This window comes from Rutidosis leptorrhynchoides, chromosome 4 (genome assembly GCF_046630445.1).
Source record: "Rutidosis leptorrhynchoides isolate AG116_Rl617_1_P2 chromosome 4, CSIRO_AGI_Rlap_v1, whole genome shotgun sequence".
Classification (NCBI taxonomy): domain Eukaryota; kingdom Viridiplantae; phylum Streptophyta; class Magnoliopsida; order Asterales; family Asteraceae; genus Rutidosis; species Rutidosis leptorrhynchoides.
In genome coordinates, this window is record NC_092336.1 from 637,320,182 (window position 1) to 637,339,106 (window position 18,925).

Here is an 18,925-nt window from a genome sequence, read left to right on the forward strand (position 1 = left end):
AATCACGAAGTCCAATATTCGGATATATTGAGTCAAAATAATTTCTTAACCCGTTGCGTAAAATAGCATTTGGGTTCCCCGCAATATATGCGTCAAAGTAAACACATCGTAACTTATAGGTTTCCCAATGTGATATCCCCCATCTTTCAAACGAAAGTCTCTTATAAACCAAGACATTCTTGGAACGTTCTTCGAATGTCTTACAAACTGATCTCGCCTTAAATAGTTGTGCCGAGGAATTCTGGCCGACTCTAGACAAGATTTCATCAATCATGTCTCCGGGTAGGTCTCTTAAAATATTGGGTTGTCTATCCATTTTGTGTTTTTAAACTGTAAAATAGACAAGAGTTAGATTCATAAAAAAATACTTATTAATACAAGAAATTTTTACATATATCATAAAGCATAAGCACACTATATTACATATATTACACCACACGAATACAACTATCTTATTCCGACTCGCTCGTTTCTTCTTCTTCGGTTTTGGTTCGTTTTGCCAAGTTTCTAGGGATATATGATGTTCCCCTAATACTAACTGTCGTTTTCCACAACGGTTTAGAAAAACCTGGTGGTTTAGAGGTTCCCGGGTCATTGTTACAACTTAAGGACTTCGGGGGTTGACGATACATATAAAGTTCATCGGGGTTGGAATTAGATTTCTCTATTTTTATGCCCTTTCCCTTATTATTTTCTTTTGCCTTTTTAAATTCAGTTGGGGTAATTTCTATAACATCATCGGAATTCTCGTCGGAATCCGATTCATCGGAGAATTGGTAATCCTCCCAATATTTTGCTTCCTTGGCGAAAACACCATTGACCATAATTAACCTTGGTCGGTTGGTTGAGGATTTTCTTTTACTTAACCGTTTTATTATTTCCCCCACCGGTTCTATTTCTTCATCCGGTTCCGATTCTTCTTCCGGTTCCGATTCTTCTTCTGGTTCCGACTCTTCTTCCGGTTCCTCTTCGGGAACTTATGAATCAGTCCACGAATCATTCCAATTTACATTTGACTCTTCATTATTATTAGGTGAGTCAATGGGACTTGTTCTAGAGGTAGACATCTATCACATAATATCAAACGCGTTAAGAGATTAATATATCACATAATATTCACATGTTAAAAATATATAGTTTCCAACAAAATTTGTTAAGCAATCATTTTTCAAGTAAACACGGTCGAAGTCCAGACTCACTAATGCATCCTAACAAACTCGATAAGACACACTAATGCAAAATTCTGGTTCTCTAAGACCAACGCTCGGATACCAACTGAAATGTCCCGTTCTTATTGATTAAAAACGTTCCATATTAATTGATTTCGTTGCGAGGTTTTGACCTCTATATGAGACGTTTTTCAAAGACTGCATTCATTTTTAAAACAAACCATAACCTTTATTTCATAGAAAAAGGTTTTAAAAAAAGCTTTACGTAGATTATCAAATAATGATAATCTAAAATATCCTGTTTACACACGACCATTGCATAATGGTTTACAATACAATTATGTTACAACAAAATAAATTTCTTGAATGCAGTTTTTACACAATATCATACAAGCATGGACTCCAAATCTCGTCCTTATTTAAGTATGCAATAGCGGAAGCTCTTAATAATCACCTGAGAATAAACATGCTTAAAACGTCAACAAAAATGTTGATGAGTTATAGGTTTAACCTATATATATCAAATCATAATAATAGACCACAAGATTTCATATTTCAATACACATCCCATACATAGAGATAAAAATCATTCATATGGTGAACACCTGGTAACCGACATTAACAAGATGCATATATAAGAATATCCCCATCATTCCGGGACACCCTTCGGATATGATATAAATTTCGAAGTACTAAAGCATCCGGTACTTTGGATGGGGTTCGTTAGGCCCAATAGATCTATCTTTAGGATTCGCGTCAATTAGGGTGTCTGTTCCCTAATTCTTAGATTACCAGACTTAATAAAAAGGGGCATATTCGATTTCGATAATTCAACCATAGAATGTAGTTTCACGTACTTGTGTCTATTTTGTAAATCATTTATAAAACCTGCATGTATTCTCATCCCAAAATATTAGATTTTAAAAGTGGGACTATAACTCACTTTCACAGATTTTTACTTCGTCGGGAAGTAAGACTTGGCCACTGGTTGATTCACGAACCTATAATAATATATACATATATATCAAAGTATGTTCAAAATATATTTACAACACTTTTAATATATTTTGATGTTTTAAGTTTATTAAGTCAGCTGTCCTCGTTAGTAACCTACAACTAGTTGTTCACAGTTAGATGTACAGAAATAAATCGATAAATATTATCTTGAATCAATCCACGACCCAGTGTATACGTATCTCAGTATTGATCACAACTCAAACTATATATATTTTGGAATCAACCTCAACCCTGTATAGCTAACTCCAACATTCACATATAGAGTGTCTATGGTTGTTCCGAAATATATATAGATGTGTCGACATGATAGGTCGAAACATTGTATACGTGTCTATGGTATCTCAAGATTACATAATATACAATACAAGTTGATTAAGTTATGGTTGGAATAGATTTGTTACCAATTTTCACGTAGCTAAAATGAGAAAAATTATCCAAACTTGTTTTACCCATAACTTCTTCATTTTAAATCCGTTTTGAGTGAATAAAATTGCTATGGTTTCATATTGAACTCTATTTTATGAATCTAAACATAAAAAGTATAGGTTTATAGTCAGAAAAATAAGTTACAAGTCATTTTTGTAAAGGTAGTCATTTCAGTTGAAAGAACGACGTCTAGATGACCATTTTAGAAAACATACTTCCACTTTGAGTTTAACCATAATTTTTGGATATAGTTTCATGTTCATAATAAAAATCATTTTCTCAGAATAACAACTTTTAAATCAAAGTTTATCATAGTTTTTAATTAACTAACCCAAAACAGCCCGCGGTGTTACTACGACGGCGTAAATCCGGTTTTACGGTGTTTTTCGTGTTTCCAGGTTTTAAATCATTAAGTTAGCATATCATATAGATATAGAACATGTGTTTAGTTGATTTTAAAAGTTAAGTTAGAAGGATTAACTTTTGTTTGCGAACAAGTTTAGAATTAACTAAACTATGTTTTAGTGATTACAAGTTTAAACCTTCGAATAAGATAGCTTTATATGTATGAATCGAATGATGTTATGAACATCATTACTACCTTAAGTTCCTTGGATAAACCTACTGGAAAAGAGAAAAATTGATCTAGCTTCAATGGATCCTTGGATGGCTCGAAGTTCTTGAAGCAGAATCATGACACGAAAACAAGTTCAAGTAAGATCATCACTTGAAATAAGATTGTTACAGTTATAGAAATTGAACCAAAGTTTGAATATGATTATTACCTTGTATTAGAATGATAACCTACTATAAGAAAAAAAGATTTCTTGAGGTTGGATGATCACCTTACAAGATTGGAAGTGAGCTAGCAAACTTGAAAGTATTCTTGATTTTATGTAACTAGAACTTGTAGAATATATGAAGAACACTTAGAACTTGAAGATAGAACTTGAGAGAGATCAATTAGATGAAGAAAATTGAAGAATGAAAGTGTTTGTAGGTGTTTTTGGTCGTTGGTGTATGGATTAGATATAAAGGATATGTAATTTTGTTTTCATGTAAATAAGTCATGAATGATTACTCATATTTTTGTAATTTTATGAGATATTTCATGCTAGTTGCCAAATGATGGTTCCCACATGTGTTAGGTGACTCACATGGGCTGCTAAGAGCTGATCATTGGAGTGTATATACCAATAGTACATACATCTAAAAGCTGTGTATTGTACGAGTACGAATACGGGTGCATACGAGTAGAATTGTTGATGAAACTGAACGAGGATGTAATTGTAAGAATTTTTGTTAAGTAGAAGTATTTTGATAAGTGTATTGAAGTCTTTCAAAAGTGTATAAATACATATTAAAACACTACATGTATATACATTTTAACTGAGTCGTTAAGTCATCGTTAGTCGTTACATGTAAATGTTGTTTTGAAACCTTTAGGTTAACGATCTTGTTAAATGTTGTTAACCCAATGTTTATAATATCAAATGAGATTTTAAATTATTATATTATCATGATATTATCATGTATGAATATCTCTTAATATGATATATATACATTAAATGTCTTTACAACGATAATCGTTACATATATGTCTCGTTTAAAAATCATTAAGTTAGTAGTCTTGTTTTTACATATGTAGTTCATTGTTAATATACTTAATGATATGTTTACTTATCATAGTATGATGTTAACTATATATATATCCATATATTTGTCATCATATAGTTTTTACAAGTTTTAACGTTCGTGAATCACCGGTCAACTTGGGTGGTCAATTGTCTATATGAAACATATTTCAATTAATCAAGTTTTAACAAGTTTGATTGCTTAACATGTTGGAAACATTTAATCATGTAAATATCAATCTCAATTAATATATATAAACATGGAAAAGTTCAGGTCACTACACCTTGTACCTTCTCTTGCCATCTAACTCATTCTTGATTCTATACACTCATTTACTTTGCAATGCCCTTTTATCATGAGGTAACTTCACTAGTGACCAAGTCTTGTTCTTCTCAAGTGATCCCATCTCTTCTTTCATGGCAAGCTCCCATTGTATGGATTCTTTTGTCTTTCTTGTCTCAAAGTAACTTTTGGGTTCACCATTCTCGGTATAGAGCAAGTAGTTTGCTGATGGAGAATACCTAGGATTAGGTTTGGGCACTCTAATCGAGCGTCTTAGTGTAGGAGCAACCGAAATGGTTGGACCGTTTTTATTTGTCTCCTCCTCTTCACTAGAACTCTCACTATGTTCGGAATCATCACCGCTTTCCGAATCATCCCCATCATTAGCATTTTCCGACGCCTCACCGTTATTTGGCAATTCATTGTTTCCCAAACTCCCACTAGAACCTGCAAGATCATCAATAGAAACATCGTCAAAAGTAACATGACCCGGTTTAGGACTCCCCGTTTCCGGTTTTCCATAGACCGAATCTTCATCAAAAGTAACATCTCGAGAACGAATCAATTTTCTAGCCTCGTTGTCCCAACAACGATAACCCATTTCATCCGACCCGTAACCTATGAAAATACACTTATTTGACTTGGCTTCAAGCTTGTCTCTATCCGCATCTTTGGTCTTCACATATGCATTACACCCAAAGATCCTAAGGTGACCATAACACTTCTTTGCCTTGATATGATCGAAAATTCTTCATCATGCTTTTGACATGAGTAGTATGAAACGAAGCTCCCGAATCCAAAATCCAAGACTCCATAGAATTTTCAACACTACACAGAAGTGCATCATCACTATCTTCCGCGGTCAAGTTCACACCTTTCGCGGGACCATTTTTACAATTCCTTTAAAAGTGCCATTTTTGATTGCAACCCCAACAAATGACTTCACTTCTATTTTTCGATGGATACCTCTTCTTAGACTTCTTTCTACCCTTCTTCTCACCGCGTTCAAATTTCCTACCCCGGTTGTCGGTACTTAACAAAGAACCGGACGTTGATTCTCCCGAGTTTCTTCTACGAGTATCTTCACCAAGAATCAAATCTCTTATAGCTTCAAACGCTAGCTTAGTAGTTCCTGTAGAGCTACTAACCGCGGTAACCGTACCCGACCAACTTTTCGGTAATGATGAAAGCAAGATTAGTGCTTTTAGTTCATCATCAAACTTAATATCTACCGATTCAAGCCTTGAAACGATATTATTAAATTCATTGATATGATCTGTTGCACTCGTACCTTCCTTCATCTTTGTATTGAACAATTGACGCATGAGAAATACCTTATTAGAAGCGGTAGGTTTCTCATACGTGTTAGAGAGTGCTTTCAAGCAAGCAGTCGTCGTCTTCTCATTCACAATGTTGTATGAAACGTTCTTAGCAAGTGAAAGACGAATAGCACCCAAAGCTTGACGATCCAAAAGCGTCCAATCGTCATCGCTCATGCTTTTGGGCTTGGTCTCTAACAAAGGTTGGTGTAGCTTCTTTTGATACATGTAATCTTCAATTTGCATCTTCCAAAAGCCAAAGTCTCTCCCATCGAATCGGTCGATTCTAAACTTTCCATCTTCCGCCATTGTTCCCTTAACGAAACCTTGTGCTCTGATACCAGTTGTTAGGATATTATGAATCGGTAGAGATTAAGTTTGATGATGAACTAAAAGCACTAATCTTGCTTTTATCATTACCGGAAAGTTGGTCGGGTACGGTTACCGCGGTTAGTAGCTCTACGGGAACTACTAAGCTAGCATTTGAAGCAATAAGGGATTTGATTCTTGGTGAAGATACTCGTAGGAGAAACTCTGGAGAATCAACGTCCGATTCTTTGTTAAGTACCGACAACCGTGGTAGAAAATTTGATCGCGGTGAGAAGAAGGGTAGAAAGAAGTCTAAGAAGAGGTATTCATCAAAAGATAGAAGTGAAGTTGTTTGTTGGGGTTGCAATCAAAATGGGCACTTTCAAAGGAATTGTAAAAATGGTCCGGTGAAAGGTGTGAACTTGACCGCGGAAGATAGTGATGATGCACTTTTGTGTAGTATTGAAAATTCTATGGAGTCTTGGATTTTGGATTCGGGAGCTTCGTTTCATGCTACTCATGTCAAAAGCATGATGAAGAATTTTCGATCATATCAAGGTAAGGTGAGATTGGCCGACAACAAACAACTCAATATAGAGGGCATTGGTGATGTTGTATTGAAGACTACTCTTAGTTCTAATTCGACTTTGAAGGACGTGAGGTACATTCCTAAGTTAAAAAGGAAGCTTATCTCGGTTGGTCAATTAGATGAAGGTAACACGGTTACTTTTGAAAACCACCAATGGAAGGTGGTTAAGGGTAGTTGTGTAGTGGCTCGTGGACATAAAAGGGGAACTCTTTATATGGTTGAAGTGTTTGATGAAGACACGGTGGTTGCTAAGGTTAATGTTGAGTCTGAATCAACTCTATGGCACCGAAGACTCGGGCATATCAGTGAGAAGGGTATGAAGATGCTTGTTTCGAGTGGGAGAATTCTAGATTTGAAAAAGGTAGAACTTGGGTTTTGCGAACCATGTGTATATGGGAAGCAAAAGAAGGTGACTTTTGGGAAATCGGGGAATGCACCTAAGTTGGAGAAATTGGAGCTCGTTCATACGGATGTGTTTGGTCCAACCAATGTAGAATCACATGGAGGTTCTCGCTATTATGCCACCTTCATTGACGACTCCATTCGAAAGGTATGGGTTTATTTTCTTAAAGCTAAATCCGATGTATTTAATACTTTTGTGAAGTGGAAAGCTATGGTAGAAAATGAGACTAACTTGAAGGTTAAGTGCTTGAAGTCGGATAATGGAGGAGAATATGGTAGTCTTGAGTTTAAAGACCATTGTGCAAAGCTCGGTATTAGAATCTTGAAAACGGTACCGGAGACACCGCAACACAATGGGGTTGCCGAACGTATGAATCGTACGTTAAATGAAGGGGCTAAGAGTATGAGACTACATGCCGGTTTGCCTAAAATGTTTTGGGTGATGCGGTTAATACGGCGGCTTATTTGATAAATAGGGGACCCTCAACACCGTTGGGTTTTCGAATTCCCGAGGAAGAATGGCAAGGTAAGAAGGTGAGTTATGGTCACCTTAGGATCTTTGGGTGTAATGCATATGTGAAGACCAAAGATGCGGATAGAGATAAGCTTGAAGCTAAGTCAAAGGAGTGTATTTTCATAGGCTACGGGTCGGATGAAATGGGTTATCGTTGTTGGGATAACGAGACTAGAAAAGTAATTCGTTCTCGCGATGTTACTTTTGATGAAGATTCGGTCTATGGCAAACCAGAAACGGGGAGTCCTAAAACGGGTCATGTTACTTTTGACGATGTTTCTATTGATGATCTTGCAGGTTCTAGTGGGAGTACGGGAAACAATGAATTACCAACAAACGGTGAGGCGTCGGAAAATGCTAATGATGGCGATGGTTCGGAAAGCGGTGATGATTTCGAACATCGTGCGAGTTCTAGTAATGAGGAGGCTACAAATGAAACAGTTCAACCATTTCGGTTGCTCCTACACTAAGACGCTCGACTAGAGTGCCCAAACCTAATACTAGGTATTCTCCATCAGCAAACTACTTGCTCTATACCGAAAATGGTGAACCCGAAAGTTACTTTGAGGCAAGGAAAACCAAAGAATCCATACAATGGGAGCTTGCCATGAAAGAAGAGATGGGGTCACTTGAGAAGAATAAAACTTGGTCACTAGTGAAGTTACCTCATGATAAAAGGGTGTTGCAAAACAAATGGGTGTATCGAATCAAGAATGAGTTGGATGGCAAGAAAAGGTACAAGGTTCGTCTGGTAGTCAAAGGCTTTCAACAAAAGAAAGGGGTTGACTACAAAGAGATATTTTCACTGGTAGTTAAAATGACTACTATCCGTTTGGTACTTTCTATAGTCGCATCCGAAGACTTACATCTAGAGCAACTAGATGTGAAGACCGCATTTTTGCATGGTGATCTTGTTGAAGAGATCAACATGTGGCAATCTGAGGGCTTTGAGGTAAAGGGTAAGGAGAAGTGGGTTCGTAAGCTAAAGAAAAGTTTGTATGGATTGAAACAAGCACCTCGGCAATGGTACTTGAAGTTTGATGATTTTATGAAGAAGATTGGTTTCTTAAGATGTGAAGCGGATCACTGTTGCTACTTGAAGAAACTCAAGTCTTCATATATGTAGCGACCCCGACAAATCGTCAAGTGACGGCGTCGGCTACGTGGGTCCCATTACCTGATTATAAGTCTTTAAGATAACGTTTGACCAAAATATGTAGCCTTCATTTCAAAATAAAGATTGTTTCAAAGTTTACAAGGATTGTTCAACCAAAAGTTAAGTTACAACGTTATAAGTACGATTGAAATCTAGGCGACACGGTTTAAAGTAAAGTCAAAAGACACTCCATGAAATGCATGTATACTCGACATCGGATGCAAGTATCAAATAGTAAGCGGAAGCATGTTTCACATATCGTGCATGACCTGAGAAAAACATAGAAATCTGTCAACGAAAACGTTGGTGAAATCATAGGTTTAAGTAAGTAAGTACAAGTGAACCACAAGATTTGCATCAATGAAATAATAGTAATACATTCCAAAAGTTTGTTTCACGAGCACCCAATTATCAAAGCTTAACATTCCTTCCATTGTATACCCCATCACTTAGTGCTAGAACAAACACTGATTCTCGAAAATATATTTCATCCGTAGACGGTAGCGAACCGTCAAGGATGAGGGCTGTCAAACCCATATGGCCATATAACATAAGTTCTCGCTTACACCCGGCAAGTGTAACTAATGATAATCGAATTGAGGATTTTGTTCTAAACTCGTATGTAGAATGTTTGTTTTCCCGTTCTTGTGTTCACTTAGTTCAAAAGAATCGTTTATGTTTTCTCATCCCAATATAAGTTCAAAAAGAGTAAAAGTGGGACTATGATCTCACCTCGAGTGCACGAGTATAAAAGTACTTCAACAAGTAAACGTGTGCATGAAAGTTGCTTAACCTTGACCTAAACAAGTAAGTTATATCAATTAACCGGTTACGACACAAGGTCGGGTGAAATGTGTTCAATTAGCCCTATGGCTCGACACGACTCGATTATGTAGCATGTGAAGCAAATTGTCAAGTTTCATGCAAGATACAAGTATAAAAGCATGTTAGGAAGATTGCATTAAAAGTTTGGTTAAGTTTGACTAAAAGTCAAACTTGGTCAAAGTCAACGAAAAAAAAAGTCAACGCGTTCGGGTTCGGTCCCGAACTATTTTTCTGAGGTTTTTACTCATATATAAGCATATTAGAACAAGTTTCATGTGAATCGGAGGTCGATAGCTAGTCAAACATTTCACGTGAAACGGGACGAGGAGGTCAGAATCTGACCAGGCACATCGGCGCGCCGCGCGGGGAAGGGGCGCGCCGCGCCACCCTCTGTGCAGGGATTTCTGGTCAGTCTTCAAAGTATGCACGAACCAAAACACAAACAATCACATTTTATGATCCGCAAACAATTAGAACATGTATTTTATATCATCGGAACGCTATTTCGACAAGGAATACAACTAACCACATATCATCAATCAAAAACATCATTTACAATAAACGAAAACTCGTCAATTGATCGAGAAAGGTTTGTTTTCAAGTTTCAAGTTCGTAAAACGTATTTTATGATTCGGGAATCCAATTTACACATACGATATGCCGTTTTGAAGGTAATGAAGCATACATTACTACTAGACACTAACAATTAACATCCCATGGCATTTAAGCATCCAAAAGTTCATGTCAAGAACTATCAAACCCTAGTCAAACATCACAAAATCATTAATCGGGTTTTTGAAGTTTCCTTAATCAACCTACACATCCAAATGTGGCTAATGATACTAGTAACACAATTAAAACATGCACTTTAACAATCTAACAACATTAACTCATCCAAAATCAAGGATTAAGCATCCACTTTTCATTTTCAAGCTAGTTACACCAAAACATCAAGATCGAGCATACAAATCATATAATCATGCTAGACACGAGCCATAGACACTAACTAACAACATTTCAAGTCAAAAACACGAATTTAAAGAAATCTAGAGTTTTAGAAATGTTACCCAAAATCGGTGTAGTTAGTATCAAATCGTAGAGGATGAAGAGAGGATCACGAAAATGTAATTTGTTTTGTTGTAAGCCTCCTAGATCGAATTTAGATGATGATTTAGTGAAGTTGGGAGAAATGGGGTTCTTGAGCTAGAGAGAAAAGGGAGAGAGATGGAGGGATTGAATGGATGAGAATGGTGGGTTGACTAGTTGACCTAGTCAACTAGTTTGCCCACTTGACAACTTCGGTCCCTCAAGTTTCAAAGCGGGTGCGGGAATTAACCAACGAAATATTTTAAAAACGCTCGAGTAACCGAGTGATGTTATAATTAAATAGCGGAAATATAATGAACGTTACTCACGGAAACTATTACTTTAAATACGAAAGATTATGTTTTAAAAAAAAAAGACGGTGTTAAAATTAAATTTAACGGAAAAACGCGGGATGTTACATTATCCACACCTCAAAAGAAATTTCGTCCCGAAATTTAGTTGGAAGTAGTAGTTGTTGAATCTTACTCGAGACCTTGCGTTGTAAATTCTACGAATAAGTGAAGGTACGTCCTTGAGTATTTCCACGAATTTTGACGGTCGGGATCATATGTTGTTTTAAGGTTTGGCTTCCATGATTCATGGTTTCAACCGGTCCTCCTAGGAAGTGAGGGTTATCGTCGATAGTGAGTTCATCAAAGGAGGTAACAAGTTCTCGTTTCGCAAAACACGTCTTTGAGTTGATACATTGAATGTAGGATAAACGGAGACCCAAAATGAGTCGGAAAAATCTAAACGGCTAGTTACGGGTCCAAAACACCCCAAGAATTTAAAGGATCAAATTATCGCGGATTTAGCTTCCTACGTTTTCCCGAAACGGATTGCACCCTTCCAAGGTGCGACTCTTAACGTGACGCGGTTTCCCACGTGGAATTTGAAATGTTTACGTCTAACATCGGCGCAGCTCTTGGTGATTACGAGTCGCGTAGGGTTTTGCCTGATTATGAATAAATTTTCTCGGTTGCTCATGAATAACCTCAGCCCCGGTGAATTGATCATCGTTTACTTGGTTCGACAAAGGAGAGTGACGTTTCCGGTCACACGTGGTTTCAAAAGGAGTGACGTTAAAACTCGAATGAAAATCATTGTAGTACGAGGGTTCGGTTAAAGGAAAATATTTTTCTCAAGTAAATTTGAAGTTGGTAATACAAATTCGTATTATGGTTTCCAAGGTTTAAATCGCATGTTTGTTCGGTCCGTCGGGTTGTGGATGGTACGCGGTACTCATGTCTAAACGCGGTCCCGAGGTTTCTTGTAAAACTAGAAGTGAAACGAGTATTTCGATACGGGATAATTAACAAAGATACACCGTGTTGGAATAGAATCTCTTAAGATATGTTTGAACGAGTCAGTTAGGGTTCGAAAAAAAATGTTCGTTAGGACTATTCACCCTCGTGGCGAATACTTATGTAATATGAGGAGTTTCTCTATCCATGGAGAAATGTTACAAGGAGTTTCTTTAAACGGAAATGCGAACGGTAAAGATAGTAGTGAAATGAGGACTTAGAATAGGATGAGTTTACATCTCGAGGTTGCCATAACGTGCCTCTAGTTGTCAAAAGTTGAAGTCTGAAAGAGAAACGAGATCGTACACGTAGTTGTTTAGTTCGGGGTTGAATAATAGTTGGCCGATTATTAGAAACACAATGACATTAAGTCAAAGAAGAGTGAAGTATCATTGGATCGTGTGTTATCTTAAATTCCAGTAATATCAGACGGTAACGGTGAAATAACAGAGATATGTAGCGTGGTATGTGATGACGAAAAAAAATTGATCGGATCCACAATTTAGTATTAGAATTCTGCGTGCAAAATAACGAATTTCCGTCCCGTTGATTTCGAGTCGAGGGAGCATGCCTTCCGGCGTTCATGTAGAAATATTTTCATAATTGAGTTCCATCTGGTGCTATACGATTTTTAACTAGAAATGTTGGTGTGAAGAATCACGCTCAAGGTTCGATCGCGGAGAGATTAAAGTCGTGTAATACGAGAAAAGTCAGAAATGAATCTTCGGTAACAACCGGTGAGATCTAAGATTTTTACGAATACAAGTCTGAGTTGGGAGAGTTTCCTGATTACATGTGGCTTGATTTCGAGATTGATTGTAATGCCTTGACCATTAACTTCATGGTCTAGAAAATTGGACTTCGTTCAACAGAAATTCTCACTCGGAGAATTTGGTATAAAGTTGCTCTTTTCTCAAAAGTTCGAGCGTAAGATGGTGATGTTGTTCGTTTTCCTTCTTTACTTAAATAAGTTAAGATGTCATCTATAAATACGATAACAGATTAGTCTATATGAATTTGCATACGCGGTTCAAGAGGTTTATGGATACGGGCGAGCCCTAAATAAATCAAGCGATACTAAGAGAGATTTACAACTAACGTTGCGAGTTCGGAAAGTGGCTTAGGAGACATCGTCTCACTTAACCCCCAATTGATGATAACCGGAACGGAGGTCGATTTGGAACATACGGGATTCGTGCAAATAATCATGAGGTCATGGGTGCGAGGGAGAGGGTATCGGTTTCCAACCGAAAATTACTCAGTTCACAATAATCTATACAAGATGATGGGGAAACATTTTTTTTTTTTTTTTTTTTTTTTTTTTTTTTTTTTTTTTTTTTTTTTTTTTACGAATAGATTCCGAGCTCCCTAGTTCTATAGGTGTCAAGTCAAAAGTCTTAACGTATTTCCTCCAATAAAATTTATAGGCACACAATATTTTTCCGTCGGTCACTTAAATCGTCTAAGTAGTATCTGGGGGAAAGAGGTGGAATATAAAGAGCATGAGTCAAATCCTTGGTTATAAAACGTCTAGCGGTAATCGAATCGAACAAGTATGAAATATACGGTTTGTTGTGAAGAAACGTACCCGTTACTAGTCCATCGTCGTTCCGGGCATCCTTGGTGTCGATGTCGAAGGTTCAACGGCGTGCGTTGGGGTTGATTTTCTTATTTGGGCACACATTCCTAAAATGACCCAGTTGGCCACATTCGAAGCAAGCATCCGTTCTGTGTGCGTTGGGCATCTTTCGAGCGACGGGTCCTTGGCGCCGGTGGCGAAACCTGCCACATCCTTCAAAGTGATGCTTGTGGCATTCGTCACAAAAAGGCAGCTTTCCGGCATAGCCTTTCTTGTCGTTGGAGGTAAAAGGCTTCTTGGCGGGGTTGTTGTTATTGTTGTGGTTGCTTGATTGAGAGGCTTCCCATGTTCTTTTGTTGTTACTCGGGTGGTTCTCGACCATTGGTGCCGGTGCTTCCATTTCATTCACCGTTTCTAAGGCTTGGCGGGCCATTGTTAAAGCCTCTTGTAGGTTAGTGGGTTGAGATGTCATTACCTTGTGTTGAATGCTCTTAGGGAGGCCATCCATGTAAAGTTCGATTCTTAGGGATTCGGGAGTCATGAGAATTGGACACATCGAGACTAGTTCGGTAAACCGTTGATTATAAGCTCCGAGGTCATTCCCGACCGTTTTCAAATTCCTTAGCCCTTGCTCAAGCCTTCGAGTCTCGTCGCGCGGGAAGTATTCGGTGATCATTCTTTCTCTTAATTCGGCCCAAGAGAGTGTAAGGGCTTCATCGATACCCACTGATTGTACGTACTTGTTCCACCACGAGAGAGCAATGCCGGTGAAAGTGAGGGTGGAAAAATTGACCTTATCTTGGTCTCGACAGCCGCTTGTGTTAAAAACGGTCTCTATTTGTTCAAACCATCGGGTGAGAGTAACCGGTCCTCCGGTTCCATCGAAAGTGGGAGGGTTGTACTTCATGAAGTTCTTGTAGGAGCAACCTTCGCTTGAATTACCGGCTCCATGATTGTTGTGGTTAGAAAAGTGATCGGCCACGGCCGTACCCACGGCGGTGGTTATCATTCGTTGAAGAGCTTGTTCAAGAGTTTCGAGAGGAGTGTTGTGTTGACCTTGGTGAGCCATTGTTCCTTCATGACACAAGAATATCGTTGGTTAGTATTTTCAACAATACTAACCACAGTATGGAATAAGGATAGAGAGAAAATTTTCCTTGACTCGCCTTAAATTCTTTACGTCATAATGTCGGAACGTCCATGTGAATCACCGTAATATAATCCCGGAAATTATATTACCCTGATTCTCATGTGCATTTAACATTACTTCATAAAGTCAAGGTGGCGCATCAACAAAATTTATCAACGTAAGATCAAGATCGAATACGAGTTAGATATGATAGAAGAGTTCGAGTATAAATGCACAATTAGTCAAATAATTCCTACTTCAGTCTATATGCCGGTTGTAGTCTAGATTCACCTATGTACCCTGTGACTCGGGGTGGACACAAATGAACTCTAAATCCCTACAACCAAGGCTCTGATACCAACTGTAGCGACCCCGACAAATCGTCAAGTGACGGCGTCGGCTACGTGGGTCCCATTACCTGATTATAAGTCTTTAAGATAACGTTTGACCAAAATATGTAGCCTTCATTTCAAAATAAAGATTGTTTCAAAGTTTACAAGGATTGTTCAACCAAAAGTTAAGTTACAACGTTATAAGTACGATTGAAATCTAGGCGACACGGTTTAAAGTAAAGTCAAAAGACACTCCATGAAATGCATGTATACTCGACATCGGATGCAAGTATCAAATAGTAAGCGGAAGCATGTTTCACATATCGTGCATGACCTGAGAAAAACATAGAAATCTGTCAACGAAAACGTTGGTGAAATCATAGGTTTAAGTAAGTAAGTACAAGTGAACCACAAGATTTGCATCAATGAAATAATAGTAATACATTCCAAAAGTTTGTTTCACGAGCACCCAATTATCAAAGCTTAACATTCCTTCCATTGTATACCCCATCACTTAGTGCTAGAACAAACACTGATTCTCGAAAATATATTTCATCCGTAGACGGTAGCGAACCGTCAAGGATGAGGGCTGTCAAACCCATATGGCCATATAACATAAGTTCTCGCTTACACCCGGCAAGTGTAACTAATGATAATCGAATTGAGGATTTTGTTCTAAACTCGTATGTAGAATGTTTGTTTTCCCGTTCTTGTGTTCACTTAGTTCAAAAGAATCGTTTATGTTTTCTCATCCCAATATAAGTTCAAAAAGAGTAAAAGTGGGACTATGATCTCACCTCGAGTGCACGAGTATAAAAGTACTTCAACAAGTAAACGTGTGCATGAAAGTTGCTTAACCTTGACCTAAACAAGTAAGTTATATCAATTAACCGGTTACGACACAAGGTCGGGTGAAATGTGTTCAATTAGCCCTATGGCTCGACACGACTCGATTATGTAGCATGTGAAGCAAATTGTCAAGTTTCATGCAAGATACAAGTATAAAAGCATGTTAGGAAGATTGCATTAAAAGTTTGGTTAAGTTTGACTAAAAGTCAAACTTGGTCAAAGTCAACGAAAAAAAAAGTCAACGCGTTCGGGTTCGGTCCCGAACTATTTTTCTGAGGTTTTTACTCATATATAAGCATATTAGAACAAGTTTCATGTGAATCGGAGGTCGATAGCTAGTCAAACATTTCACGTGAAACGGGACGAGGAGGTCAGAATCTGACCAGGCACATCGGCGCGCCGCGCGGGGAAGGGGCGCGCCGCGCCACCCTCTGTGCAGGGATTTCTGGTCAGTCTTCAAAGTATGCACGAACCAAAACACAAACAATCACATTTTATGATCCGCAAACAATTAGAACATGTATTTTATATCATCGGAACGCTATTTCGACAAGGAATACAACTAACCACATATCATCAATCAAAAACATCATTTACAATAAACGAAAACTCGTCAATTGATCGAGAAAGGTTTGTTTTCAAGTTTCAAGTTCGTAAAACGTATTTTATGATTCGGGAATCCAATTTACACATACGATATGCCGTTTTGAAGGTAATGAAGCATACATTACTACTAGACACTAACAATTAACATCCCATGGCATTTAAGCATCCAAAAGTTCATGTCAAGAACTATCAAACCCTAGTCAAACATCACAAAATCATTAATCGGGTTTTTGAAGTTTCCTTAATCAACCTACACATCCAAATGTGGCTAATGATACTAGTAACACAATTAAAACATGCACTTTAACAATCTAACAACATTAACTCATCCAAAATCAAGGATTAAGCATCCACTTTTCATTTTCAAGCTAGTTACACCAAAACATCAAGATCGAGCATACAAATCATATAATCATGCTAGACACGAGCCATAGACACTAACTAACAACATTTCAAGTCAAAAACACGAATTTAAAGAAATCTAGAGTTTTAGAAATGTTACCCAAAATCGGTGTAGTTAGTATCAAATCGTAGAGGATGAAGAGAGGATCACGAAAATGTAATTTGTTTTGTTGTAAGCCTCCTAGATCGAATTTAGATGATGATTTAGTGAAGTTGGGAGAAATGGGGTTCTTGAGCTAGAGAGAAAAGGGAGAGAGATGGAGGGATTGAATGGATGAGAATGGTGGGTTGACTAGTTGACCTAGTCAACTAGTTTGCCCACTTGACAACTTCGGTCCCTCAAGTTTCAAAGCGGGTGCGGGAATTAACCAACGAAATATTTTAAAAACGCTCGAGTAACCGAGTGATGTTATAATTAAATAGCGGAAATATAATGAACGTTACTCACGGAAACTATTACTTTAAATACGAAAGATTATGTTTTAAAAAAAAAAGACGGTGTTAAAATTAAATTTAACGGAAAAACGCGGGATGTTACAATATATAATCTTATTGTTGTATGTTGGTGACATGTTACTTGCAGGTTCCAACATGTCCGAAATTAATAAGTTGAAGGGATTACTTTCCCGTGAATTCGAGATGAAAGATTTTGGTGGTGCTAAGCAAATACTTGGCATGAGTATTGTGTGTGATCGTGTGAAGGGTACTCTATACTTGTCTCTATCCAAATATATTGAGAAAGTAGTAGAGAGGTTCAATATGGAGAATTCAAAGGCTCGTTCTATGCCTTTGGGTAGCACGATTAAGTTATCGAAAAGTCAATCACCAAAGACGGTAAAAGACAAAATGGATATGGAAAAGGTTCCATATGCATCGGCCGTGGGTAGTATTATGTATGCCATGGTTTGTACAAGACCAGATATTGCTCAAGCAGTGGGAGTTGTAAGTCGTTATATGTCTAATCCGGAGAAAGAGCATTGGGAAGCGGTCAAATGGTTGCTTCGTTATTTGAAAGGTACTTCTAATATGGGATTGTGTTTCTCCAAAAACAATCTCATACTTAGGGGTTATGCGGATGCTGAGTTGGGTGGATGTGATGATTTGGGAAAAAGCACTACAGGTTATGTTTTCACAATGGAGAAGACAGCAGTTAGTTGGATGTCTCGACTACAAAAGAGTGTTGCTTTGTCAACCACCGAGGCCGAATATATGGCTATTGCGGAAGCTTCTAAAGAGCTTGTTTGGTTGAAGAACTTCTTAGGTGAATTGGGTAAAAGACAAGACTATTGCGTCCTGTATTGTGATAATCAAAGTGCGGTTCATCTTGGGAAGAATCCGGTGTTTCATAGTCGTACGAAACACATTAAGATAAGGTATCATTTTATTCGACAACATATAAATGATGGTACTTTATTATTGGAGAAAATCCTTGGTACGAAGAATCCTGCTGATATGTTTACTAAGGTGGTTACGACAGAAAAATTGAGGTTTTGCATTACCTCAATTGGTCTTCTCATGACTTGATAAGAGAAGACCATAACTAGAGAATTAGAGAGCTAATGTTACAAGTTTAACAAGTAGTGTTGAAGACCTTTTATCGAAAGTCTGCTCATCCGAAGTATGTGTTGAGTGTGCGTGTCCCAAATGAAATTTGGCGGTATCAAAGGTGGTTTAATGTTCTTGGTTAGATCGTTGAGATGATTGGGGTTTTGTTCAAAGTCTCCAAGTGGGAGATTGTTGGAGTGTGGAGACATTTAAACAAGTTGGAAAAAGTTCCACTAAATGATAGTGCAAAGTGCCACTAAAAGGGGGATGTCATTGCAAGTGCCACTAAAAGTGTACCTAAGACTCGCACGAATTTTGCAGATTTTGGGATGCGTGAAATAGGTGAAATGCGGCGCATCACTTATGGATGCGGCATATTCATGCAGCAAAAAATGACGAGAGTTTTGGATGCGGCGTTTCAAAAGGATACGGCGCATCAAAGCTAACCGA